The following is a 14,566-nucleotide window of genomic DNA, read 5'->3' as shown; positions in this document are numbered from 1 at the left end:
GTACCATTTCTGTGATAGTGCCAAAAACGTAACGACCATAAGGAATAAAAATATTGTCAGGATGGAATCTGCCTTGGCATTGTGGATCACCGACCAGGAAGAACATCCTCTTGGACGGTAACATCATCTGTGAGAAACCACGGAAATTGTACCAGCAGTTCACTACAGGAGACAATGTAGCAATTTCCCATCACAATGTTCCTGAAATCTATAAAGAAAAGCCAACATGAAACCCCACCAAAAGAAGACCCATCTAAAGATACAACTCCTCCTGAAGCGCCTGAAGAAGAGACACCACCCGAGGAGTTTTAAATCCTCTGCATTGTACTGCACAGCTACTTCATCATCATCATTAATGTCATTCATCATTGGTGAGTAACCGTACATTTTACTGTATTTTAATTAAATTATTATACTGTATATTTACTCTACTTTTAACAAAGAAAACGACAGCGCATACCAAAGAAAACGTGCTTGCATGAATTACAGTACGTATAGCGGTAACATCGGTATTTTACATTCTAGCACCGCGGGAAACATAGCAGTACAGTACTGTATAGTAGACAGGTTTACCTTTGCATTCTGTTTTTAGGTAATGTATTAAAGTAATTTTTAGGTAATGTATTAAGCTAAGTTTGCAATTAAATTAAAGTGCTTTGGGGGCATACTGTATTTAGGGTTTAAACTATAAAAATAGGCATTTAAAAGGCATTTTTTAACCACATCCAAAAGTCACGGTTTTTCACAATTTCGCGGGGGTTAGGTTCCTTATTTTGGGGGTGTACTGTATATATATATATATATATATATATATATATATATATATATATGCAGTGAACCCTCGTTTATCACGGTTAATCCGTTCCAGACTCTACCGTGATAAATGAATTTTCGCGAAGTAGGATGCTTTATTTATAAATCGAAAATTTAGCAGTTAGAGTATAGAAAACCTGTTTACGACTTTCTAAATACGTTTTTTAACATTATTAGTGCCCTCAAGACATGAAATAACACCCTTTAGTCACCATTACACTCGTATTACCTAATATATTACACAAAATAAGAGAAAATTTCATGCACTAAATAAGCTATAGATGAGAATAAGCAAGCACCATCTCCCCTGATATTTACTACGCGGTGAGGCATTTGTACTCCATCAACATTAATTATTTCCAGAGACATAATTTTGTCTATTTTTCCAGCGCATCGCGCAAAAAAGCGAGGGAACGATGACAGCACCAGAACTCTGCTCACATCGCGTCGCTTCGTACCTCAAGCCACAAGTAGTAAGTCTGTAATAAGTGGAATACCGCCACGCTTTGCACTCACGGGACGGAAGGACAATCCCGAATGCTTTTATATAGTAGATTATTGTACTGTACATTTAATTACACACAACCACTAACCTATGAAGGCACGACCTCAGTAGGAGAGTCTTCAGAGGTGGTGCAGTATCTTCAGCAGGTGCGTTGTTGTCTTCAGTGAAGGAGTACTAGGAGTAGGCAGTGGGTGTCTGGGTGCGGCTGAAGAACATCTTGATAGGCAGTTGCTGGCGCTGTCTTTTCATATGCGTGAGGAGGCTTTTGTAGGGTATTGCCATCTTTAATCATATCCAAGAGTTTCACCTTCTCCTGGATAGTAAGCATCTTCCTCCGGCGCTTAGTTTTATTGTCAGAAGGCTTAGAAAAAGCAGCCATCGTAGGGCTTAGATAAAAGTTCTCAGAAAGCGCATGCATAGTGACGTAAGCGTGTATGAGAAAAAAATCGAGACAGAGTGAAGCCGCGAAAGTCGAAGCGTGATATAGCGAGAGATCACTGTGTATATATATTATATATATAAATATAAAATCCAACGTCTGTCTGTCTGTCTGCTTTTCATGAGAGAACTACTTAATGGATTTAGATCTGTTTTTTTTCCAGAATTTTCTTGAACATTCCAGTTGATTTTGCGACTTCTCTCATCGCGCTGATAATCATAGTTCACATGCAGGAGCGATATATTCACGCTAATCCGAAACAGAGGCTGCAGGCCGAGGAGAGGGGGAAGCGTGATATCAGGAATAGGGTGCCAGTCTACATCGGAGTTTTGGAGTGTACCTCACCTCCGCTTAGCTAGCGATACCTTTTTGTTTATTGATTTTTAAAGTTTGTCCTGTTTCACTACAATGCGGGTGGCTGGTAGAATATAAAAAAAAAAAAAAAATCAGTGTTTTGGGTTATCCCCTTTGAAATCAGTTTTGCATATTATGGGAAGTGGCAAATGATGCCATGGAGGTGCCCGTGTCTTGCTCCTGGGACATCTCCGCAAGTGTAACACCTCGGCTAGTGCACTGCTTATTGACTACCTGTGTCTGGTAATGTTATTTTTAAAAGTAATTTAGTTATATTGATCATTACTTACAACAAAAATATGTTATATACACAGAGAAAAAAAAAATAATTAAGGGCTCAGAGGATTTCATCCCGGTACCTAACAGCAGTCAGGGTACTGTTGCCCAAAATGTGGAGGTCTGCGCGACCCTCCAAGGATAAGCCTCCCCAGACCATCACTGACTCACCGCCAAACCAGTCATGCAGGCTGCGTAACGTTCACCACGGCGTCTCCAGACTCTTTCACGTTTGTCACATGTGCTGTCATCTGGGAAGGGAATGGGGCGCCAATGGCGGAGCTGCCAATTGTGTTTTCTCTGTCGAATGGCAGTCACGCTACACAGTGATGGGTTGTGTGCGCAGGTCCTACTAGAGGATGTTGGGCCCTCATGCCACCCTCATGGAGTCTGTGACTGTCACAGTCTGTTCAGAAACATGTGCACCAATAGCCAGCTGGGTGTCATTTTATAGGGCTCTAGCGGTGCTTATCCTCGCACAAAGGAGCAGACAGGGGTCCTCCTGCTACGTTGATGCCCTTCTACAGCCCCGTCCAGCTCTCCTCGAGTAATAGCCCGTCAAATGGTATCTCCTCCATGCTCTTGAGACTGTACTGGGAGACACAGCAAAGATTCTTGTGAAGGCATGTATGGATGTGCCATCCTGAAGGAGCAGCTGGACTACCTGTGCCACCTGAATGGGCTGCAGGTACCACCTCATGCCAGCTATAGTAACAAGGACACTAGCAAAATGCAAAACTAGAGAAGAATCAGTCAGGACGGACAAGGAGAGAGCAATTGTCTGCGGCTGCCGTCCCCTTTTTTGGGGGGTGTCTTGCTGTTGCCTCTCCAGGTCACCACTTTCATAGCAGGTGAAGCTGATTCACAATCACTTCTGCTTCCTAACCTGACACCCGGATATCCCTGAAATTACACTGACTTGGTGTGAGACTGGGATGATTAAGTATTCACTTCACTTTTTTGAGCAGCGTAGTTACTATAAAATATAATACATCACTTCTGTGTTACTTGTTCTTCTTTTGTATAAAAAAGGCACATTTCAGCGGCCAGCACCTGGTATGAAATTATGTCAGAGACGGCTGGGGAGGCGACCCGGCCGGGACACCCAGAAGGACCGGAGGAGGGCTTGCGCCTTCCCCAGACCATGTGGGGGCGACCGCCCTGGTTGTTTTGGGGACCACGGGTAGGGAGCTTGGAAGCTCTACCCTGTAGGGGCTCGTGGTCACCGCCAGGGTGCGCCCCGCTGCCTTCGGAGCCCTGGACCTCAGCACTTCTGCCACACCTGGATGGGAAGAGGAACGGGGACACTCGGAGTGCCGGCGGAAGGTCACTGGAAGACACCTGGAGCACATCCGGGTGGATATAAAAGGGGCCGCCTCCCTCCATACGATGGCTGGAGTCGGGTGGAAGAGGACAGAGCTCGGAGGATAGGAGTGGAGGCAGACCAGAGACAGGAAAGGCATTGTGTGAAGGCCTGGACTTAAAGGGGTGATTGGTGCTGCGGCACTGGGTTGTGCTCACTTTCTTGTGTATATATAGTGTAAATAAACGTGTGTGTCTGGTGAAACCATCATGTCGACCTGTCTGTGTCTGGGCTGTACCCCACACCATATATGAGCCTTCATGAAATAGATGAGAGACGCAGCCACATTGGATCATTTTCTTGTGTTTTAAAGAACTCCTTTGGTCCTTCAAGTGCTGTGAAGTAAATAACGTCCATCTCCATTTTTACATCCTCAATCTGAGGCCCCGAAGATTTGCAGTATGAACACTGGCTGCTGTACCATCTGATCACACTGTTTCAACATAGGGTGACCACCTGGTGGCACAGCTGAGCCCCCAACCAACAGTCTCAACTACATGACACAGCCCTGGGTTCAAATACCATATAACACCTTCACTGGCTTCCAATTTCCTCTTTTTCAGGCTGCACCATAAAGTTTTTTGTTCTCCTTCCACACCCACCACGTAGTCTCAGCCACCTCCGCCTGACTCTACCAAAGGAGGCACTCTCAAAGTGGGTATAACAATCCCCAGCAGCTCCCCCTGGTGGCACCCAAGAACCCTGACAGGACTGTCTCATCAGAACTACAAACCTAAGACTGCCCGGCATGTATCCATGTGGATGTCCCACCAATGGGATGCGGACACTAGTGTGTAAGGGTTGGCGCGACCCTAGGAAGCAGATATCCTCTGCCCTTCTAAGCAGGCCTCCCCTTCCAAGAAAGGCACCTGAACACACCCATCAACTTGGGAAAAGCAAAATTTAGTAGAATTCAAACCCAAGTCATGGCGGCACTAATCCACAGAGTTAACAATAGTAATTAATTACATTTATATAGCACTTTTTTCACTACTCAGACCACTTAGACAGAGGGAAGCCATTTCAGCCACCACCAATGCGTGGTATCCACCTGGATGATGCGATGGCAGCCATTTTTGTGCCAATACTCTCACCACTCGTTAGCTATTAGATAGCGAATGGGTTAGAGGGATACAATTAGAGACAGAGGGGTGACCAGGTCACCAGAATGACTAGGCCATGGAGAGTCTGAACATCGGGGTTCAACCTCTTCATGAATGGTGCCCAGAGGTCTTTCATGACCACAGAGAGTCAGGGCCTCGGTTTTATGTCTCATCTGAAGGACGGTGCCATTTTTACAGTACAGGGTCCCCGTCACTGCACTGGGGCATTGGGATCGACATTCAGACCTCAGGGTAAGCGCCCCCTGCTGGCCTCACCAACATCTCTTCCAAGCAGCAACCCAAGCTTTTCCTAGATGGTCTCCTATCCAAGTACTGGCCGGGCCTGAGCAGGCTTAGCTGCAGGTGGTATGGCTGCTAACAACTAATCAGAAACTATTTATGTCTTTTTTTTTTTGTCCCGCACCTCTAGCTAATTAATCGAAGCAAGTAGAAGGAGTGAAGAAGATGGAGAAGGTGTTGGAGGACAACGACAATGTTGTGTTCATCTGTAGACAACATTAGGGACTTCCAGAGAGATGTTCAAGCTAAACGATGAACCATGCCAATACATGCTGTTATGATTTTTTGGAACGAAGGGTTTCAATGATGCCAGGGTGGGGACAAGTTGCACGTGTTTTGGTTTCAGTTACATCAAGGCCTAAAATAGACTGCAATTTTCGACTTCATATTTGCCTCAAGGCAGCTGTGCACACATCCTGACAAAAAGTCCCACAGAAGAAAACTTCCTTAAAACGCTTTCAGTGAAGAAACATTACACATTAGCCAATAAAAAAAAATAATGCAAAGCCTTATTTTATATACACTCACCGGCCACTTTATTAGGCACACCTTGCTAGAACCCGGTTGGACCCCCTTTGGCCAGCATCATACACTTGCCACAGATCTGTCTGCTGCACATCCATGATGTGAATCTCCTCTTCCACCACATCCTAAAGGTGCTCTAGTGGACCAAGATCAGGTGACTGTGGAGGCCATTGGAGTCTAGTGAACTCATTGTCATTTTCAAGAAACCAGTCTGAGATGATCTGAGCTTTGTGACATAGCACGTTATCCTGCTTAAAGGAGCCATCAGTAGATGGAGACACTGTGGTCATAAAGGGATGGACATGGTAGGCAACAATACTCAGGTAGACTGTGGCATGTAAATGATGCTCAGTTGGTATTAAGGGGCCCAAATTGTGCCAAGAAAATATCCCTCACACCATCACAGCGCCATCGACACCAGCCTGAACCTTTGAGACAAGACAGGATGGATCCCTGCTTTCATGTTGTGGATGCCAAATTCTGACCCTACCCTCTGAATGTCACAGCAGAAGTTGAGACTCATCAGACCAGGTAACACTTTTACAATCTTCTGTTGTCTAATTTTGGTGAGCCCGTGTGAATTGTAGCCTCAGTTGCCTGTTATTAGTTGACAGGAGTGGCACCCGGTGTGGTCTCCTGCTACTGTAGCCCATCTGCTTCAAGGTTTGAGGTGTTGTTTGTTCAGAGATGCTCTTCTGCATACCTCACTTGTGCTTATTTGAGTTACTGTTCAGCTCAAACCAGACTAGTAATTCTCCTCTGACCTCTGGCATCATAAAAGGCATTTTTGCCCAGACTCACTGGATATTTTCCCTTTTTCAGACCATTCTGTGTAAACCCTGGTGATGATTGTGTGTTAAAATCCCAACAGTTTTGAAATACTCAGCGCCGCCCGTCTGGCACGAACAGCCATGCCACATTCAATGTCACTTCACTCCCCTTTCTTCCCCATTCTGATCCTCGTTTGAACTTCAGCAGTTCATCTTGACAATGTCTACAGGCTGAAATGTATGGAGTTGCTGCCATGTGATTGGCCGATTGTGTTAACAAGCAGTCGAACAGGTGTACCTAATAAAGCGGCCAGTGAGTGTATTATAAATTATTTTAGTATTACTTTATTGAAACACCCAATAATAACAAATGCAGAGAATATCAAGTGTTGTTTCACAATATGAGCCCTTCTGAAGTGCAGGTTCAGGTGTCCTAGTTTTGGAACCATGCTGATGTATCACTTCCACATTTTGAGAAGGAAGCCAAGGCCCATTACTCTCTCTACTGCTGACTTCTGCAAATTCATAATTATAAGCACTTTCGAAACCACTGCTGCTGCTTTATTTCCTCAAAGCTTTTTTCAGCAGGCCCACACAATATGGTCACTGCTCCCACACTGAAGATTAAACCAGTTTTAGCACCGGTCACATGAAACGCGTCACAGGTTCTCAGATTCTTAATGTGGCACAGTAGGGGAATTCTGCCTGTAAGCAATGGAGGTTACTCAATCCTACACTTGAAGAAGAGCTGGGTCCGACTATGCCATGCCCATTCCAGAGTACAGAATGACCAGCAAGCTGGCAGAGCCCATAATGAACTGTGATTTCCAGCTTTTGTGGACCTGGCAGTCCTCGAGAAGTGAAGTTACTTGTAGACTTCCAGCCATTTGAATTCACACATTTGGAGACCACCTGCAGTGTCACACACAGACAATCGATGAGAGCAGTGAATATTAAAGCATTCAAACAATTTATAAATCCTAAGGATGTTAGTATTGAGTGACACAGTAAGGGGACATGAGTTTGAGTGGGGGATAAGCCGGCCATTTTATGGATGGGGTGCTGCAGCCTATCCCAACAACACTGGGCTCAGACTATCACCCAACCTGGACAGGGTGCCAGTCGATCATATGGCACACTCACGCATCTGTAGTTATAAACCTAACTACTTCAGTTTTCTACATATACTAAATAGTGTTGGGCGAACTCTGCAAAATGCATTAAAGTCGATGGGGAAGAGGGAAGTGAACTAGTTCTGACTGGATTATAATGGTCTTTTAAGTGTTCCTGAGGGGATGCTATGCTATGCTATGCTGAATCAATTATGATGGCCAAATATGTGACCCGAGCTGTGCTACCTACTGAATCAACATGCCTCACATAACAAAATGCAGACGGATGGAATACAAAAAGGGCGACACGCTAGCAACAAGTAAATAAATTTGAGATCATTGCACTCACAGAGTTATCCTCTTGGGGCACTCACTGGTGGCGTGGGACAGGCTCGTTCCGATGTTTGACACGGCTCCAGACGCAGCTACAATGACGGCTTTGTATCTGATGTATTTGTGCAGATACTTTCATTAAGAAGAAACGTCTTGTAAATTGTAAATTTTATAGCCTGTCCTGAATTTTCCAATGAGAGGAGAGGAAAGAAGAGGGGGAGAGGGAGAAAGGGAGGGGAAGGGCTCCTTTAAGGCTTGTTTTGGGATATAGTTGGGCACATGGCTAATGTACATGCATAATTAGCCATGTGGTGCTGCACTGTCAGTGCACAGGGATTAGTATTACATATTAGATAGATAGATAGATAGATAGATAGATAGATAGATAGATAGATAGATAGATAGATAGATAGATAGATAGATACTTTATTAGAACAATCTGGACGAGAACAGGCCATTCAGTCCAACAAAACTCGCCAGTCCTCTCCACTTAATTCTTCTAAAATAACATCAAGTCGAGTTTTGAAGGCCTCTAAAGTCCTACTGTCTACCACACTACTTGGTCACCTACTTTATGTTTCCCTTCATAATTTTAAACACTTCAAACATGTCACTTCTTAATCTTCATTTGCTTAAACTGTAAAGGCTCAGCTCTTTTAATCTTTCCTCATAACTCATCACCTGTAGCCCTGGAATCAGCCAAGTCGCTCTTCTCTGGACTTACTCCTATGCTGCTATGTCCTTTTTGTAGCCCGGAGACCAAAACTGTACCCAGGACTCCAGATGAGGCCTCACCAGTGTGTTATAAAGCTTAAGCAGAACCTCCTGTGACTTGTACTCCACACATCAAGGTGCTATATAACCTGACATTCTGCTAGCCTTCTTAATGGCTTCTGAACATTGTCAGGAAGTTGACAGTTTCGAGTCCACCGGGACTCCTAAATCCTTCTCATAAGGCGTACTTTTGATTTTCAGAGCTCCCATTGTGTATTCAAACCTCACATTTTTACTTCCTATGTGTAATTCTTTACATTTACTGACATTAAATTTCACCTCCGAGAAATCTGCCCAAGCCAGTCTGCTGTCCAAGTCCTTCTGTGATGACTTAATGGATTCCAAATGATCTGCTAATCCACATATCTTGGCATCATCTGCAAACTTAACCAGCTTGTTGCTTATATTCCCATTCAAATCATTTATATTTATTAAAAATAGCAGCGGCCCCAGTACTGACCCCTGTGGAACGCCTCTCTTAACATCAGCCAATTCTGATAAGGTTCCTACTGGTGGCAGTACTCCTAATATCCTCATTACAGCCAGCTAATGTACCCCTGAAACAAAAATAATGTAAGTTTGGGGTGTGGCTGCAACAGCTACAAGTGGAGCAACGGGTTTCCCCTTGAAGAAATGAGTGCAGTTAGAGAATGAGGAGGCACTGGAGGTGGAGACCCCAAGAAATCACCCAGCCTTGGCCCGACTCCCACTCCTCACACACTGAGGCAGGGAACCACAAAAGGAGTATAATCATATATATAATAGACAGACTTTTGTCACTGTCCTGCTCCACTGACAGACTGAGGAGATCGTTCCTCCCCCACACTATGCGACTCTTCAATTCCACCTGGGAGTAAATGCTAACATTAATTTTATTTTAATTTTTTTCATTTTATTACTATTTAATTTAATATTGTTTCTTTGTATCAGTATACTGCTGCTGGATTATGTGAATTTCCCCTTGGGATTAATAAAGTATCTATCTATCTATCTATCTATAAATAAAAAAACAGAAGGAAAAAATCTAACTAAGCATTAAACCAAACCAAACCCTCCCAAGCTACCCGATCGGCGATCACAAAAGTAGAAATATGGAAACAACAACAACAAACACGATAAACACAAACGACAAAGTCCATAACACAGTCTAATATGCAGCGGCAACAACTGAGGTGAAATGGAGGAGAAAAATGACAACCCAGCTTGCTGTAAGTAAAGTACAGACAGTGCTACCGGTATTCCTGATGCGGCGAGAGGTAGCGAGATTTGGGAGCGCTCCCTCTGACGAAGCACAATGATAAATCAAACTCGCTACTCACACGATGCAGGGTTGCTATGAGTCAAAACCGACTCAACGGCACCTAACAAGAACAACAAGCCACACAACAGGTAGGCACAGCCACAGAAATGCGATGATCCAGAGGTGACAAGAAAGCCGGGTAACCTCTGACACAAACCACTGTAGAGCCGGCTTACTTTTGAAATCTCCCGCTGACCGGTCTTCTCCCCAGCAGCCCCTGCATTCTCCCCAGACGTCCAATCAGGGCCATGTAGCGCTGCTTATAGATTAAATTTGAAGAAAAACTGATGTGTGCTAAAACGTTTATACACACACACAAAGACACACATCAACAATGGACAGATTATGTGTATAAAACATAAAAAAACACAAACTCTACAGACACTCACATATACTGTATATACAATAAATATTCAACTATCCATCCATCCATGGTCGGTGCAACGGTCCGCCTGCTGCTATAAGAGATGCCCCTTCAGACTCAGCTTACAAATCCCGGCTGAAGACACCCTGACTAGAGCTGCTGATTAGCTGTACAGACTGAATCTCTGTTGTTAGTCGTTAGCACTAAAACATAAGTAACATGATAATTATAATTCGTTACTAACCCTCACCTATTCTGTTTCTCTTCTCGGTACTCAAATGTGGCACTTGGTGCCACGGCCCACCTGCCAAGTTGTTTTGCCTACCTAAGGTAAAGTCATCACTGATGGCGGATCGCAGGAATAGTCAGGTAGAGAGGTCCTTTCATTGGATTGGCTGGCCCAGCGCTGTCTCAGCTGTGGAGTAGCCAATAGGAGGAGGCACCTTGATGGCCGAGGTCTCCAGGACTCTAAACAAATCCAAATCATATTATGGGATTATGGGATCTACTGTTAAATTCTGCTTGGTACTTGTAATATTTCTAATTCACTATTATACTGTATTGAGGATTATTTGTATTCTATTCTATGTATTGTATTGACCCCACCCCTTTTTTTTTACACCCACTGCACGCCCAACTTACCTGGAAAGGGGTCTCTCTTTGAACTGCCTTTCCCAAAGTTTCTTCCATTTTTCTTCCCTACAAGAGTTTTTTTTGGGAGTTTTTCCTTGTCTTGTCTTCTTAGAGAGTCAAGGCATCTGTTAAAGGACATTGCGACACTTCTTGTGTGATTTTGGGCTATACAAAACTAAATTGTACTGCATTGTATCCAACTTCCTGGACTGCAATTTACTGGAAGCCAAAGCCCACCCTAGAGGCACTAATTGGAAGACATGATGCAGTCTTGGATAAGACACAAGTGCAGTGGAGGGCACACGTTCAGGTAGCCATACACGACATGTGACAACACGACCAGTAATATTAGAGGAAATGAACTCACCATGCAGATGATGGTGGTGTAGGAGAAAACCACAGTAGCGCCAGAAGACCTCAGAAGAGCAAAGAGAACACACAGAGACGACACTCAGGCCTGGGGTACGAAAACAGGACAGCAGAAGTCACTGCGCCAACGTGCCACCCTACAGTAAATGTACTTTATATGTGTAATATCCTGTATATGCACATAGAGCACATCCTAGAAGTACAGTATACTCCAGCTTTAAGAAATCAATATGAATGGAAAATGAAATTATTCTTAAAAAAATAAACGTCAAGGCATTTAATGAATTAAATTGTTTCTTTCATTATTTACACTTTTCATTTTTCATCTTTCATTTCTCTATTTTCAGTTTGAGAGGTGGAAGGGAATGATGGTGTACAGAATAAATTAAAAATACTACTATAGAATATCTTAGGAAATGACTCACTGTATTTAGTAACTGGTGTTTTTTGTTGTATTTTTTCTTTTTAGCTCTCTTTTTGCTTCAGTTTGAAGGAGCCGTAAAAGAGTCAGCGAGACAAACCGGACGTTAAGAGGCGAGTTTAGCACCCAGTGAGGCCGGGCATGTGACGTGGTGGCACAGGCGTTGGACTTCAGAGCCTCACACTCCCAGTTTGGTCTCAGTGGGTGACACAGAGGAAGTCACCTAATGTTGTCGGTGATCAGATATGTCAGCAGCACTAGAGCTCTGACATGGCAAAAAAATATATATAATGCTCCTAATGAGACGACGGATGGTGTCCTGGGGGATCTCCTCCCAGATCTGGACCAGGGCATCACTGAGCTCCTGGACAGGCTGAGGTGCAACCTGATGGCGTCAGATGGACTGAAACATAATGTCCCACCCAGAGGTGTTCTATTGGATTGAGGTCAGGTGAGTGGGCATGGGGGCCAGTCAATGGGATCAATTCCTTCATCCTCCAGGAACCGCCTACATCCTCTCGCCAACTGAGGCCAGGCATTGTCGTGCACCAGGAGGAACCCAGGAGCCACTGCACAATGGGTCCAAGGATTTCATCCTGATACCTAATGGCAGTCAAGGTGCCGTTGTCTAGCCTGTAGAGGTCTGTGCATCCCTCCATGGATATGCCTCCCTCCCCAGACTGAACATCACCAAACCGGTCATGCTGAACGATGTTACAAGCAGCATAACGTTCTCCACGGCTTCTCCAGACCCTTTCACGTCTATCACATGTGCTCAGGAAGAACCTGCTCTCATCTGTGAAAAGCACAGGGCACCAGTGGTGGACCAGCCAATTCTGGTATTCTATGGCAAATGCCAATCGAGCTCCACTGTGCTAGGTGGGCAGTGAGCACAGGGACCTCAGGGCCACCTCATGAAGTCTGTTTCTGATTGTTTAGTCAGAGACATTCACACCAGTGGCCTGCCTGCTGTAGGTCATTTAGTAGGCTCTGGCAGTGTTCATCCTCTTCCTCCTTGCCCAAAGGAGCAGATACCGGTGGGTCCTGCTGATGGGTTAAGGACCTTCTAAGAGGGACCCTGTACAGCTCTCCTCGAGTAACTGCCTGTCTCCTGGAATCTCCTTCATCCCCTTAAAACTGTGCTGGGAGACAAAGCAAACCTTCTGGCAATGGCAGGCACATACTGATGTGCCATCCTGGAGAAGTTGGACTACCTGTGCCAGCTCTGTAGGGTCCGGGTATGACATCATGCTACCAGTAGTGACACTGACTGTAGACAAATGCAAAACGAGTGAAAAAACAGATGAGGAGGGAAAAATGTCAGTGGCCTCCACCTGTTAACCTATTCATTCCTGTTTTGGTGAGTCATCTCATTGTTGCCCCTCTAGTGCACCAAACTGATCAACAAGCCCCTCTGCTACTTAACTGAGCAGATCAATAGCCCAGAAGTGTCACTGACTTGATGCTAGACTCGGATTACAAAGTGTTCCTTTAATTTTTTTGAGCAGTTTATTTAGAAAGAAGAGCCTCCCCAAAGGGTAATGTCACAGTCAGTTAAGTACAACATTCAAAATCAGGGAAGGGGAACTGGATTACCATTGTGAAACACTGAGCAGACATTATTTTGGAAATCGTGCTAATATCAAAGCTCGTTACTTCATTTATTTATAGAATGGGTCACAATGGCACAAACTGAAGCGAGGTGACATTAGAGCACGGAGTTGAACCGAACACACTTTTTCGGCTTGCAAGCTACTTTTAAAATGACCAGGTTGAAATGATCTACCTACATATATATATATACACACACAGTGCATCCGGAAAGTATTCATAGCGCATCACTTTTTCCACATTTTGTTATGTTACAGCCTTATTCCAGAATGGATTAAATTCATTTTTTTCCTCAGAATTTTTCAACATGAAAAAAGTTTACTTGAGGTTTTTGCAAATTTATTAAAAATAAAAAAACTGAGAAATCACATGTCCATAAGTCTTCACAGTCTTTGCTCAATACTTTATCGATGCACCTTTGGCAGCAATTCCAGCCTCAAGTCTTTTTGAAGATGATGCCACAAGCTTGGCACACCTATCCTTGGCCAGTTTCGCCCATTCCTCTTTGCAGCACCTCTCAAGCTCCATCAGGTTGGATGGGAAGCGTCGGTGCACAGCCATTTTAAGATCTCTCCAGAGATTTTCAATCAGATTCAACTTTGGGCCACTCAAAGACATTCACAGAGTTGTCCTGAAGCCACTCCTTTGATATCTTGGCTGTATGCTTAGGGTCGTTGTCCTGCTGAAAGATGAACCGTCGCCCCAGTCTGAGGTCAAGAGCGCTCTGGAGCAGGTTTTCATCCAGGATGTCTCTGTACATTGCTGCAGTCATCTTTCCCTTTATCCTGACTAGTCTCCCAGTTCCTGCCCCCCACAGCATGATGCTGCCACCACCATGCTTCACTGTAGGGATGGTATTGGCCTGGTGATGAGCGGTGCCTGGTTTCCTCCAAACGTGACGCCTGGCATTCACACCAAAGAGTTCAATCTTTGTCTCATCAGACCAGAGAATTTTGTTTCTCATGGTCTGGGAGTCCTTCAGGTGCCTTTTGGCAAACTCCAGGCAGGCTGCCATGTGCCTTTTACTAAGGAGTGGCTTCCGTCTGGCCACTCTACCATACAGGCCTGATTGGTGGATTGCTGCAGAGATGGTTGTCCTTCTGGAAGGTTCTCCTCTCTCCACAGAGGACCTCTGGAGCTCTGACAGAGTGACCATCGGGTTCTTGGTCACCTCCTGACTAAGGCCCTTCTCCCCGATCAC

At 44.6% G+C, this 14,566-nt stretch overlaps 1 protein-coding gene across 2 annotated transcripts in view; it reads right to left on the bottom strand.

Moving 5' to 3' along the window:
* unc93b1 (unc-93 homolog B1, TLR signaling regulator) overlaps positions 1–14,566 on the bottom strand; it is a 52,096-nt gene that overhangs the window by 30,434 nt on the left and 7,096 nt on the right. The window contains exon 2 of one of the 2 annotated variants that reach the window (XM_039767633.1): positions 10,657–10,799. The exons of the other annotated variant lie outside the window; for it this stretch is intronic. The gene's annotated coding sequence lies outside the window, so the exon portion shown is untranslated. The remainder of the gene's footprint in view (positions 1–10,656; positions 10,800–14,566) is intronic. 2 annotated transcript variants of the gene reach the window in all.

This window comes from Polypterus senegalus, chromosome 10 (genome assembly GCF_016835505.1).
Source record: "Polypterus senegalus isolate Bchr_013 chromosome 10, ASM1683550v1, whole genome shotgun sequence".
Taxonomy (NCBI): Eukaryota; Metazoa; Chordata; class Cladistia; order Polypteriformes; family Polypteridae; genus Polypterus; species Polypterus senegalus.
This window is presented reverse-complemented; position numbering and strand designations above follow the sequence as displayed.